At 38.4% G+C, this 12,607-nt stretch overlaps 1 protein-coding gene across 1 annotated transcript in view; it reads left to right on the top strand.

Moving 5' to 3' along the window:
- Positions 1-12,607, top strand: part of LOC105395354 (poly(rC)-binding protein 3) — a 172,293-nt gene that overhangs the window by 131,833 nt on the left and 27,853 nt on the right. Inside the window, exon 5 of the mRNA XM_048623138.1 lies at positions 9,965-10,031. The gene's annotated coding sequence lies outside the window, so the exon portion shown is untranslated. The remainder of the gene's footprint in view (positions 1-9,964; positions 10,032-12,607) is intronic.

Below are 12,607 nucleotides of genomic sequence, written 5' to 3'. Positions count from 1 at the left end.
GGTATTGCTCTAGTATCCGACTCGCTTGATAGTTATTTTATTCAGCAAATCGGAAAATATCTTGAACAAATCTCTGGGGTGATTAAAATAAAAATCTCATTCCTGTTAATGCCATTTCTGTATGCAAATGTGCCGCGGGAAGTCATTACGCCGTCGACAGGTAAATACGTTTATTTATTGGTAATGTCTCGTGAATTCGTAATGTATCGCATTTATAACGTGGTTTTATATTTGCATCAATTTCATTTTCAGCAAATAAAATTTGAATGATTATTTGATGTGATATTCGTTAAATTGTTTATATTGATAAATAAGTTTGCAAAAGCACGTTCATTCATACTTAGACTATGAAGATAGCTGCAAACACTACCATAGTCTCACTCTAAATAACCGCAGAAAACTAGCAGATATGTCCATGCTTTACGACCTAGTGCGCGGTCGCGGAGACCCGGCGCTGCTGGCGCAGCTCGGGCTGCTGGTACCCTCCTCCCGCACGCGCCACACGCAGCTTTTCCGCATCCCGTATCATCGCGTTAACTACACTCAAAACACTACTTTAACTCGTATAGCTAAGACATACAATAATATATTTTCTGATGTGGACCCCTTCATCTGTTCAAAGCTAACCTTCAAAAAAAGTATAATTGAGCATCTTAATGAACACTAGATCTATTTTTTGTGTCTTATTTTATTTAACTGACGCAAGAACTATGAACTGTACCGTATGATATAGTGTTGCTTTACATTGCTTTACACGACTGTACTGACTTAGATTAGAGTGAAGTAATTATATGTCCATACCTAGCGGTCTGTGTATTATCGCATGACGACCGATCCCAAGATATATTTTTACTTATCAGTGATGGTCAAATAGGTATGAATGTTCTGAAGATTCTCAGTTGTGGCGGTCTTTTGTTCTTTATGTGATGCAAAATGTTATTATTTAAATGATTACAACCGATTACAACCTACTACTATTTATTTACTGTATGATAAATATATACTTATCTTAATTCTATACGCCGGCCTCATCAAACCTAAACATCGTAATAAGTACATATATATATATATATATATATATATATATATATATATATATATATATATTTTTTTTTTGTTGGTACTTTATGTTGCTTCTGGGAATTACAAACTGCATACTACTACTTTAACTATTGTTACTTAATTATGTAAGTCGTTGTTATATTACTTATATGTATTCTTTGTTCTCTTCATGTTTATAACCTTTATATTTAACTATGTCCTCTAGAAAGACGATGATTTAGGACTTTAAGCTTCTTTACTGTTTATTTTTTATACGTGGAAACCTGTAATTGGCTTTGTTATGTAACCCCTACTATAATGCACAAATGTACCTAGATATAAGCTGTTGGTTTTCCCATCAATAAATAAATAAATAAATAAATACTTATTTTAAAGTAGCGTATAAACTTTAAGTGGTCACAGCTACTATCTTAATTTAATTGATAATCCTATTATACTGTACTTCAGCTGACTCCTACATCCGCCATCTCTCGTCGTAGCCTCCCACCAGCACCTTTGTTCCATATTTCTTGGAAACTCTGTTAAAGGTTCAGACAGACAGTTGGTGCCTGCTACTGAAATTAAACTCGTCCATTGTTTTTGTAGTTTTGTGAAGATACAAAAGGTATACTTACAAAAATAAATGTACTTAGTAGTTTAGATATAAGGTAGTAATTAATAAGCCCACCCGCGGCGGCTACGTCCATGCGTATATAAATTGAAAAGTAAAGATGACTATCGATTGTTCATATTCATAACATAAGCTCTAAAATATTATAAGATAATCATCCATCACACGTTCAAGTGCCGAGCGCATCTCTGACTGTCCAGAAAGTGAGAAGACGAGGATATTGTTTCTTCCTGGAGGGTTACTCTTGTTTGACGGAAAGAAGTTTTGGAGCCTTGCTGAGCTAACCACGACTCTATATCGTTGCATTTAAAGTACTAGTTGCATGATTGCTCTCGGAGACTTCGTACTTCGTGAAGTGGAGTAGCCAGCGGCTGTCGCGCGGCTGTCATGTCGCCTCGTTCGTAAATAATAGAGCGGGGCGACTCGACTGGACTCTACTTATTTAATAAACTGTCACGTCGAAGGAACTAGCTTTTCGTTTCGTAGGAGATGTCGATCGTGATGTTAGTTTTTCAGAAAATACGCGCTTACTAGTTCCGGTGCTAGCTTACGAGCTTTATGGTAAAACTATTGAATTTTATACGTAATGTTATGTATGACTTTAGAAACCTTGAATGTAACATAAAGTTAATTCATTCAGGGAACAAGTCAAACATTAAAATAAACTTACGAGTAACATATTTGTGTGTGACTCTAAAAGTTACGTTAACAGGAGTTCGTAACTTCTCAAAGCTCTAGGTAATTCAAATTAACACGAGCCAAAAATGAATTCACTTAACTCTTAGCGAGCGAAGTATTTGGGGACAAGCCCGCTTGTGCTGTTAGCATAGTCGCACGGAGGCAGGGCATTCCACTGAAACATCGTACGAGGAGGGTTAATCTAGCTTCACAACAAACGAACGAACGAGAGGGTGTATGCAATAGGTCCGTTTAATGAAAGTAGAGCTTTGTAACTTCGTTTTTTCATAAGCTAAAGTGACCCCCTAAGATTCTGACTAAGTTACGGTACCGAGCGCAGGCTCGGAACACTAACCGAATTCAACCCTATGTTAGATCAAAAAACGCCTGATTGTTTTATGAAGAATGAAATAACTTTTCACTTACACTCAACGACCCTCGATAAACCCTTTATATATACTTAATTCCTTTTGATTTATTAGCGAAGCTCAAATTTAAAAATACTCTCATGAATGGTTTGGTCTGTTTTATTTTCTAGGTATATTTTTAGGATAATGATAGAATTTTGAAAACAAATTTTTCGGTTATCCCTGAGTCTTCCTCTTTATTATTTAACACACTTTACCGTCTAGCTCCCGCCACCGCGCTTAGTTGACATAATCGTCATCACACAATACTTATCTACGGCCAGAATGTCTCCACACGACTGTCGCAGCGTGCACACAGTGTGAGTCGTGTAGCTCCGTGTGTGTAGTCCCGTGTGTGTAGTGGCCCCGTGTGTGTGGTGGGACACGGCACTCGGCCGCGCGGCGCCGCGGGCCACGCCAAATTACATGGCCCACTCGCAGGCTCTTCCTAATGGCTACACACTGCTGAAATTACTTTTCAGTTACAAATAATAATAAAATTGCAAATGAAAACCACGTTGGTAGGGTGTGTCTTAATAAACTTGCATAGTCCTGATCTACCGAGACGACAGAGGTGATTTGGTGTAAGTATTTAGACCATACCTTACCAAAAGGTAAATGTGTATTTTTCTCTAGTGCAAATAAATACGGACATGACATAATTTTATTATGTGCCCATCACACATACCACTGGCAACACGCCAACTGTGCCATATTATAACATTTTCACGGACGAGAGTCCTAAGGGTTAGCTTGATTTTTCATGACTTTACAGGTGTAATGGGCGATTTCTTTTAATATTCAATAATATTAAAATCGTGTCCTAGACCTGACACTGGTCAGGATACTGTGTTGGTCAGGAAGCCCCCGCCCCCGTACATCTGCTACATGATTACACAATCATGTGAACGTATTTTGTCGTAAGCAGGTTGTATTATGAGCGAGCCCACGGCCCGGTTAACTTCGCTACTTACAGGATTTCAAATTGAAAATATACTCGTCCTCACCCAACCTGTAAATAGTATAGGTTTTTCTTAAATAAGCTTTAAGTAATGTTCGCAAAAAAACGCAATCGCGGTAGTTAACTTAGTTGGCATATAGCTACATATTTAATTTCCCCAAGAATCTTCTCGAAACGTGTGTCTAAACGTACACCTTGCAATAAAAGGCATTTATGGCATGGCATTACTATTTCATACACCCTCCTAAAACTATGTATTCCGCGTACCTCGTAGCTATTCCAGTTTATAAACACACGTCGTAAAGCGGAGCCTGCAGTTGGCACATGAGTTGCCTCGTCACCCGTCAGTTATTAGACGAGCCAAATTGTGGAGCTTTAGCTCTGATTTGCAACCTCGTCGCGGCGTGGCCGTGACGGCCATTCAATGAAACTAAGTTACGTAGTGTGTTTAATTATAACATGAACATAATAAGGTAAATTTCGCATGTAATAAACATTGATAGCGATACGAACGATCAAGTTTCAATAAAAAAAAACTATCAAAGATAGCGTCGTCACCATCCACAATATTTTTAAGAATATTTCTTTTAATATTTTTGTACCTACATTGTACAAGAAGCCTACCCTTTCAGAAATGTGTCTCCGCTGCACGCGTCACGTCGCCCGCGGCTCATGAGCTACCGAAAAAACTATACGAAAACAAAGAAGCGAGATCATTAAAAGCGCCTGCTTAAGCGACAGTAAAAATTCAGTTGCATTCCTCCTCCCCAATTACATTAGCCCCCAAATAACGAAGCGGCAACACTGTAGCCCGCTCGTGCATACATTTCAAGTCACACGTTAACACCTCCGCTGCCGGACGTTTTAATTAAATTTCAGTTTACATTGTTACAATTTAGCCGTCGACGCCGTAAAAAGTGATGTTAATAAGAACCTCCCGGTTTACGCGCGCTGTAAATCAGGGCCGCTTCATTTCGGCGGGCGAATGCTCATTTCGCTCCGAGAAAAGAATTAAAATTGTCTATGGAACGAGAACGGCCGCACCTCAGGTAGTTACTGAGGTAGCTTTGATAAATTAAAAATTTAAGCTGTGTGAAATGAAGCTCACTTTGTTTCTTGTAGGGCGGTCATTAGTTTCATTAGGTATTCTTTGTCTCAATTTACATTTTTACCCCCACGAGATTGTCTAAGACGGTCATATTTCCCGCTCCATTGGCCTTTAAGTAAAATGTAGCCTCATTCGTTTCAATGCGAGTGACTCGGCGCCCCCCGCCCGGGGTCTCCATTCGTCTCCGCTCCCGATCTGCTTTACTGCTCTCATCTGTTCCCGGAGCTCGCCAGTTTATCGCATCGTTCGGTGAAAGGTTACTCGTGTGGTGAAGATCTGTTTTATTTTAGAATCTATTCTACTGATCTGAGCTTTCACGGTAAGTTACGGTGGGATAGAAGCGATAGTTCAGAAAACGGGCACAGATACCTCGTCGCCTGAATGGAATATTGTTGTTTTAATGTTCATAAGGTGAAGCTGCTGATGAATACGTAATTAAGACAATACATGATCCGCTGGACAAACTCACAGATTCTAAACCAAATTGTGTTAAAAAGGCATTTTATTCTAGAAGAAAATATGAAAAAATAGATCGTTGTTAAATATTATAATAACATAGGTATTTAGATTTGTAGATACTCGTAAAATATACTTAGGTACTATTTCATAACTTACTAAATTGTATAAAAATACTGTAATTGTATAAAAATTATGTCTTCATAATTATGACCCGCACGGTGCGGTGCGGGGTGCGGGTTTAACCAAATCAATGAAAGACCGTAGTGCTGGAATAGATATTTATTCCGCCGGTTCATTAATCGGATTGGTTTCATGGAAATACGATTGCTGAATTTGATGATAATAAGGTAGGTATTTCACGTGAATTAATTTCATATCATAACAACTTTAAATACATATAATCATGTAGGTAATAAGCTATCAAATATCTCTACAACCTACAAAATAACATGCACAGTAATTAGTGTGCCTATTAAATTTTCCAATCTTTTAATAACTTATTTCATAAGTGTCAAAATCTCTACAGTATATTAGATTGAGAAAATAAGTAGCAAATATAGCAAAACCTAATCAATCAACAAATATAGGAACTAAGAAACAAATAATCATAATAAAATGAAGATAAGGTGAGTTTTGTTGAGGTAGAGCAGCCGAGATGCCTGCACTTGGGAAATCCGTCCTACATCCGAGCTTACGGCTATATGGCTTAAAAGCTCTTCTAAGGCGGAAGCTTAATTTTGTACAGCTGGAAATATTTTTGACGTAAAAGTGGCTTGGAGTTCTATCGAAAGAACGAGAAATAAGTATGATACTTATAGGAATACATTTAACTAAAGTGATGAAAATATTTAGATTCTTTAGTTTAGACACGTGTAACTTACGTTGCGATGGGCACGCCACACTACACGTTAGTTGTAAAATGAGCGCATAACTTTCAACTACTTAAACCGATTTCGATTTCAAAGCATACAACAAAACAAAATAACGCATTAATGTCAGCTCAGCATCATTGGGTTCGGAAGTTTAAAATTCCGTAACCACAGTCTTACACAACACAACTAAAACAAGTCCAACTTATAAAACCGTTTTTTTGTGTTTGAGCTTAGAAGTATGTTATTTAAACCATTTGTTATGTTGAGACCCAAGTACAACTGAAATTTTCATCAATGGACTTTTTAAATCCACGTTACTTGATACATTATTTACTTGGAATATAATATTGTAATGTCTCGTCTACGTAATCTCACTAAATACCCTCAATCCCGAAATAGTCACGTGAATCCCGAGGATTATTTAACGTAAACAGATTCTAAGCACAAATAACCTGTTTACATTCTGCGTATTTGTTCTGTACTGAGGAATATAATTAACGCTTATTTGAACAAACGAGCGACGGGAGCGACATGAAAGAGACGCCTCGGAGTTGGAATGAGGATGTCATGTTCCTTGTGAGTTGTGCTCGATACAAGTGACATTTGACGGAAACTTGTGATATATGTATTATCACACGTTTCAAATATGACATGATATACTTTTATCTTATTTCGTATCCGCTTTGTACCGCTGTAAGAGCAATAAAAAGGACTCTTGAAACCCCGTCCTCGCTGCTCCAACAACAAACATAAAACAAGAACAAAATCGTCTTTCCAACAGACCTCTTGTCCACGGAGCATATTTGCAATTTTGATTTCAATAAATCTTTCACGAACACAAACACACAACACAAAGAACTGCGGTTTCAATCTCAGTGCTCAATGCATGGGTAATATGCAGGAGTCCTCACGTGCGGGTCTGGACGCAATACGAAGGACCTTGTCTAAATGAAACGGGCCCGGCGTCTGTCGCAGGTAAATACAAACAAAGTATTCCAATATTGTTGAATTCGTCAAAGGAGGAGATCACGAGCCAGCGGCGCGGCGGTAATGTCGGCGCAAAGTGCCTCTCCGAGGGACGAGCCCGCCACTTTCATTTTGGGGATTGATTCTAAAGTAAATTGGAATTTTGTAGAAAATAATTCGTCAATTTCTTAAAATATATAGGTAATCTATAATAATTTTAATGGATATTGTTTTCAAGATTGAAAATAGATTCAGCCAAAAGAGAGATAATTCATTAAGTAATACAGGTCACACTCAAACCTCTTTTTTGGAAGCCGGAGGACCCTATGAGGAGTATGAGCCATGGAAAAAGGAGTCTGTGAGTTCCCAAAAATACTTATTCATATACTTACACGTAGACGATAAGACATATCCATTTTTTACTCCCGTGTTGAATTATTTAGTAAGTTTATTGTTTCCGTGTCGTTATTTGCAGCCCTTTAGTCCCCGTGGGGAGAACGCCGGCGCAGCATCCCCCGTCAACCGTCCGTTCACTCTCCGCGCGACATGGCGTTCCCTCGCTGTATCCAGTGTCTACCTGTAGTATCCCTGTATCCGTTTACCGAAACAACACCGGGAACTCGCAGCCATCCGTCAATCAACAGTTAAATATTAATATTGATACAAATTCTCCCGCCGAGCGCCGCCAAACTTGGGAACTTGCCTTCCATCAATCAAAAGGCTCTCTTTGTTATTATTCGAGAATGTTCCGCAATGGGCCGGTTGTTTGTGTGATTAATGATGCGGCACACTGTTGGCCAATTTTATCACCGAAATCTTTTATCAACTAAACTCCCTTGAGTGGTATAAAAGTCATCCCTGCTTCAGTTTGCAGAAAACCATTTCCAACCTACTAATAAAGCACTTACGAAAGCTCCGACGGAACCTAAACTATCTGAGTTACAATGGTTTTCTTACAAACCAGTACCTAAATCTAGCTACCATACCAACTACTACTCGGTCTCTACACAAACCTCCCTCACAGGCAGGTATTACGTATTCTGCAGAATGGTCCCACTAGATCTTGGAGCACGTTACATACATTGCCGGCCGAGTCAATAGTGAGAATAGTCAATTACGAACGTGGCGTATCAGGGGCCGGCGATGGATGCCGTCCTTTGTTAGCTAATGGGAGCGGCTGAGCGCCGCCTGAGCTCCGCTGCAAACATTGCTGCCAAATTGAAACATTGTTGCGAATATACCGAATATTGTTAAAGGTAGATTGTCTTTCGCTAAATAATGGCGTCCAGCGGATTTCGTGTTACAAAGGAAATGCGTTACAATTTACAATATAACCTGAATTCCAATATTATATTCATTAAAGTATCCACTAAGTTTAGTATTCTGTTTATTTTGCGTATCCTGTCGCTGCACGTAGCACTCGAGACACAGTGTGGTGGTGCTGCAGTCCGCCGGGATGCGAAGCTGGGAAAGATATAGAGCCTCTTATGCCTCGCCATTACTAAGGGAAAGTTTTTTCAGGCGAAGCGAAGCTTGCTAGCACACCCTGCACAAACGTTATATCAAAACCAAACTCAATGTGTTATACAAAGTGTTGCAAAGAGGGTATACTTAGGCTTAGTACTTATACCCTTTTTGCAACATCCTGTATATAATAATTTAGTACTTACTGTTTTACTGTTTCAGGAAAAGCTAACTAATTAAACAAATTTACATAAGAACTAATAGAATAGCCTTTCATAAAAAGATTATCTGAAATAATCTGCAAAAGAAAGAAAGTGAAGACAATAAAACCTTCCGGATTTAATTCCCATCAAGTCTGAATAGACTTTATAATAATAAAATCTCTTTTGCCGGTTGGATTATTGAGTTTAATTGGCTCGGTGAGAGATAGGGCCTGTTCTAACTTTTCTTATTACAGTTGCTTGTTTAAATCTTGAACAATAACAAGGTACCTTTACCCTTTCAGAGGTTATAAGAAAATGTATTGTGTGGTTGCGGTTGGAACTTTGACTCACTTATCGTGGTTATATTTTAGTATTTATATTTTGAATTAATTATTTGATTAGATGATATTTATTTAGATACGGCGCATAGTTAAACCTATATTGATCTAAATACAGTATTTAACTGGAAAACTAATATTTTGTCCAGGGTTTGGGTTTTTGGATATATTATTTTTATTATTTATTATTTAACTCTTTATTGTACAAATATTACAATATATATATACTTATTACTTACCTAAAGTAATAAGTATATCCAAAGACCCAAACTTTGCGTTTCAGCTAGGAAGGTACTTGGGCGACATCTTAAATTCGTAAATAATGGCTTTAAAAACCATAATTGGGTATCCAATTATCGATAATCGAAAAACGTACCTGCTGGTTTAAAAAGTTAACCGGGAATTTGTTCAATTTGTTAGGCCAAAAGCTGACTGGCAAATAACAAGTTGCCCCTTTGATAAGGAACGTTTCTTTTCATGGGTTGGGAGGAGAGGGCTAATTAATAAAATTGAATTAATCAATGGTACTTAAAATTTACGAAAGATTTTTCCAGTATTGAATGTGATATTTCTAATAAATAAATTAAGATGGTTAAAAGGCAAACTCCTAAATTTATTACGCAATAATAATTAATCTTTGATGATCCTTGGGAATGTTCTTTTGCAGCCACATTAAAATTGACAGAAAATCGCTGTCATGCAGATTCGGTGGGACGCCCTACTGTTCCGTGGACCTGACTTTATGTGTCGTGGCGCTACTTGGGTTAGCTCTCGCCATTGCGTAGGTATACAGTGTACGAGCACCGGCTGATGATAATCTCTTTTCCTTGTTACAGATCGTCTCGTAAAGCTGCGACTGCGCCTACGTACGGATCCTGCAAGAAACAACCTTCAGTAGACAATGTAAGTTTCACCTCTTAGTTCCTATATTGTAGAATTGAAAGTTAGAATGACTTGCAGGAACTTTTAATAAGTAAGTTAGACGAAATTAATAATATTAAAATTAATGTCGTATTCAGATTAAAAATAAACATAACCAACTAACCTAACCAACTCGAAACCATGTTACAAACAAACATTCCAGGAACACAAAATCAACACACAATAATAATGTTTCGAAGCGTTAACTTAATTTTAACATCGTCATTTATTTTACATTTTACTTGGCGGAATCGCGAGCAAAGGTAGTATCTTTATACAGCCCAATTATTAGGAGTTGTTCGTGCCTCCACCGAGCTCGGCAAGGACTTAGAGATCACTTGTCTTGTCGCTACATAATTAATTGATGTCAACGACCCCGGCGGGGCTGGCTACGGCAAAGGCAGTGAGAGTCCTTATTGAAATCATTATAAGGCTGACAATGGAAAAGCGGGGTTGTTATTTGATGTAGGTCCGAATAGTTTACTTTATTCATAGCGTGATGAATTGATGCGATCTTTTCACTTACTTACACTGTTTCTATCTTCATCTGAGAATGTCACGTCAGTTTTTCTGTCACCAGAATTTATTAAGAACAGGAAAAGCCGGTTAAACTATGAAATGAAATATAACTGAATGGGAAAATAAAATGTTTTTCGTAGGAAAAACCAGCTATCAAGCACCTACGAACAGGTTGTTCGTAGCTACGCACATAATAGCTCCTCATACTAGGTGAGTATTTCCCTATACAATCGACAACAACTAACATCATAGCAAAAAATAGTTTTTTTAAAAATAAATACTCCTCATTGCGTGTGAAAAACATACCTATCTCGTAGCCCCGTGAAAAGTACGCAGCAGGTACCTACACCCGAGAGCCCCTCGACGCTCCGGCTCGGCTCGAGAGCCCCGGGGACCCATGAGCCGCGACCCACCATGTGTCAGTGGCCCCGCGCCCGCCTCATGCATACAAAACGACTTCAGCCGTCAGGTACACTCGTTATGCGATTGACCACGTGAAAGCGATTCGACTTAAGCCGGGTCCACACTTGTGTAATAATTTTCTTGTGTCTATCAGATACCCGTAGCTTAATTAATATACAGTTGTCCAAAATTAATAATGCACATGCAGATCTTCACACCCGAATCATTAAATCGTAAGAGCCTTAAAAAAACACTTGCATTTTGCAACTTGTTCGAAAGAAATAGGAGTCAATATCATGTGTCACATAATCGAAAACAACTGATCTGTCAAAGATTTCTATGCGCATTATCAATTTTGGAGCACTGTAAATTAATTTATTAGTAAGAAATAAGCTAATCTTTATGCCGGTTTTGCATCAAGAAGCGTTAAACAGAATAAACCTAATAAAAAGTTTTCCTGTGTACCTCCTGTGGGTGTGGGTTAACTGGTGGAAGATGCTTTTGCCATCAATCAAGTCCACCCTTTCTACACTTATTTATAAGTTTGTGTAATACATAAATATTTTTTAGCGCTCTCTTTTTCCCATGACTGAAAATCGCAGAAAATTTTGTAATTTCTAATACTTAATTGTAGTCAAAATTCCCACCTAGTGGGTACCGATCTAGGTAATTGACACTAGGTACCTACCGATACTGCCTAGACCTAGTCCTTGCTGACATGCTGGATTATTTATCTCCCGAGAGCATCTTAACTCTATTATCTCTGCTAATGCTTAGAGCTTACCTACTACCTAGTGGTATTCTATTAATAGTATTAATGCCTCTAATACGTAATTGATGTGTGATACAGATAACAGAAGCATATATAGCTAATCAATTTGGTTACTTAGGCAACATTCCTGATAAAGCCCGGCTGACGCTGCGCCGTATGTAAATACTTAGGTATGTCATTATTATGTATAACTATGTACTTCTTCGAGTGTGTGTAAGTGTGATACACACATTGTTAAATATGTTACTGGTCATTACCATTATTCATTAAAAACTACACGCCTGAGAGTCGCGTCGAGGGGGATATCCTGTCGTGATGAATGGCGAGCCACGCGCTTGACCGTCGTCACGAGATTATGGGCTCCGGAGCCTATTGTTGCTTTTATTGTACAATGACACATTGTGCCGACACGTGTTCTAAGTTCAAACAGGTGCGAGGTCTCAGTTTACTACTCAAGTGAGCTTTTGGTCCTGTTGAGCTTCACAGTGTATTTTTTTTGACGTGGATTTTAAATAAATAACGTTACAAATGATATCCCTGGGAAGTTTTGGCTAGCTTGTAAAATTACGCTACTAACAGCAGCCGTATGTATAGGTCTATATAATCGGTCGGTATAATCTACTTGTATATACCTTACCTACTCTCCATAGTCTAAAGTTAGTCACCTATCCCCATCACCCATCATGCAAGGAATTCAATAAGAATGAGTAGCAATAAAAATACAGATCAATTTGCTGGTAAAGGAGCGCTCCCGCCCGGTGCCTGACGCTCGTGCAAATGGCTGTATCAATTTTATAGCCGCTCTCCGCCGACCCAAAAACTTCCTTCGATGTCGACAGATATAACGTGGATATAACGCTCAAAA

The sequence above is a fragment of the Plutella xylostella genome, chromosome 9 (genome assembly GCF_932276165.1).
Source record: "Plutella xylostella chromosome 9, ilPluXylo3.1, whole genome shotgun sequence".
Taxonomy (NCBI): Eukaryota; Metazoa; Arthropoda; class Insecta; order Lepidoptera; family Plutellidae; genus Plutella; species Plutella xylostella.
This window is presented reverse-complemented; position numbering and strand designations above follow the sequence as displayed.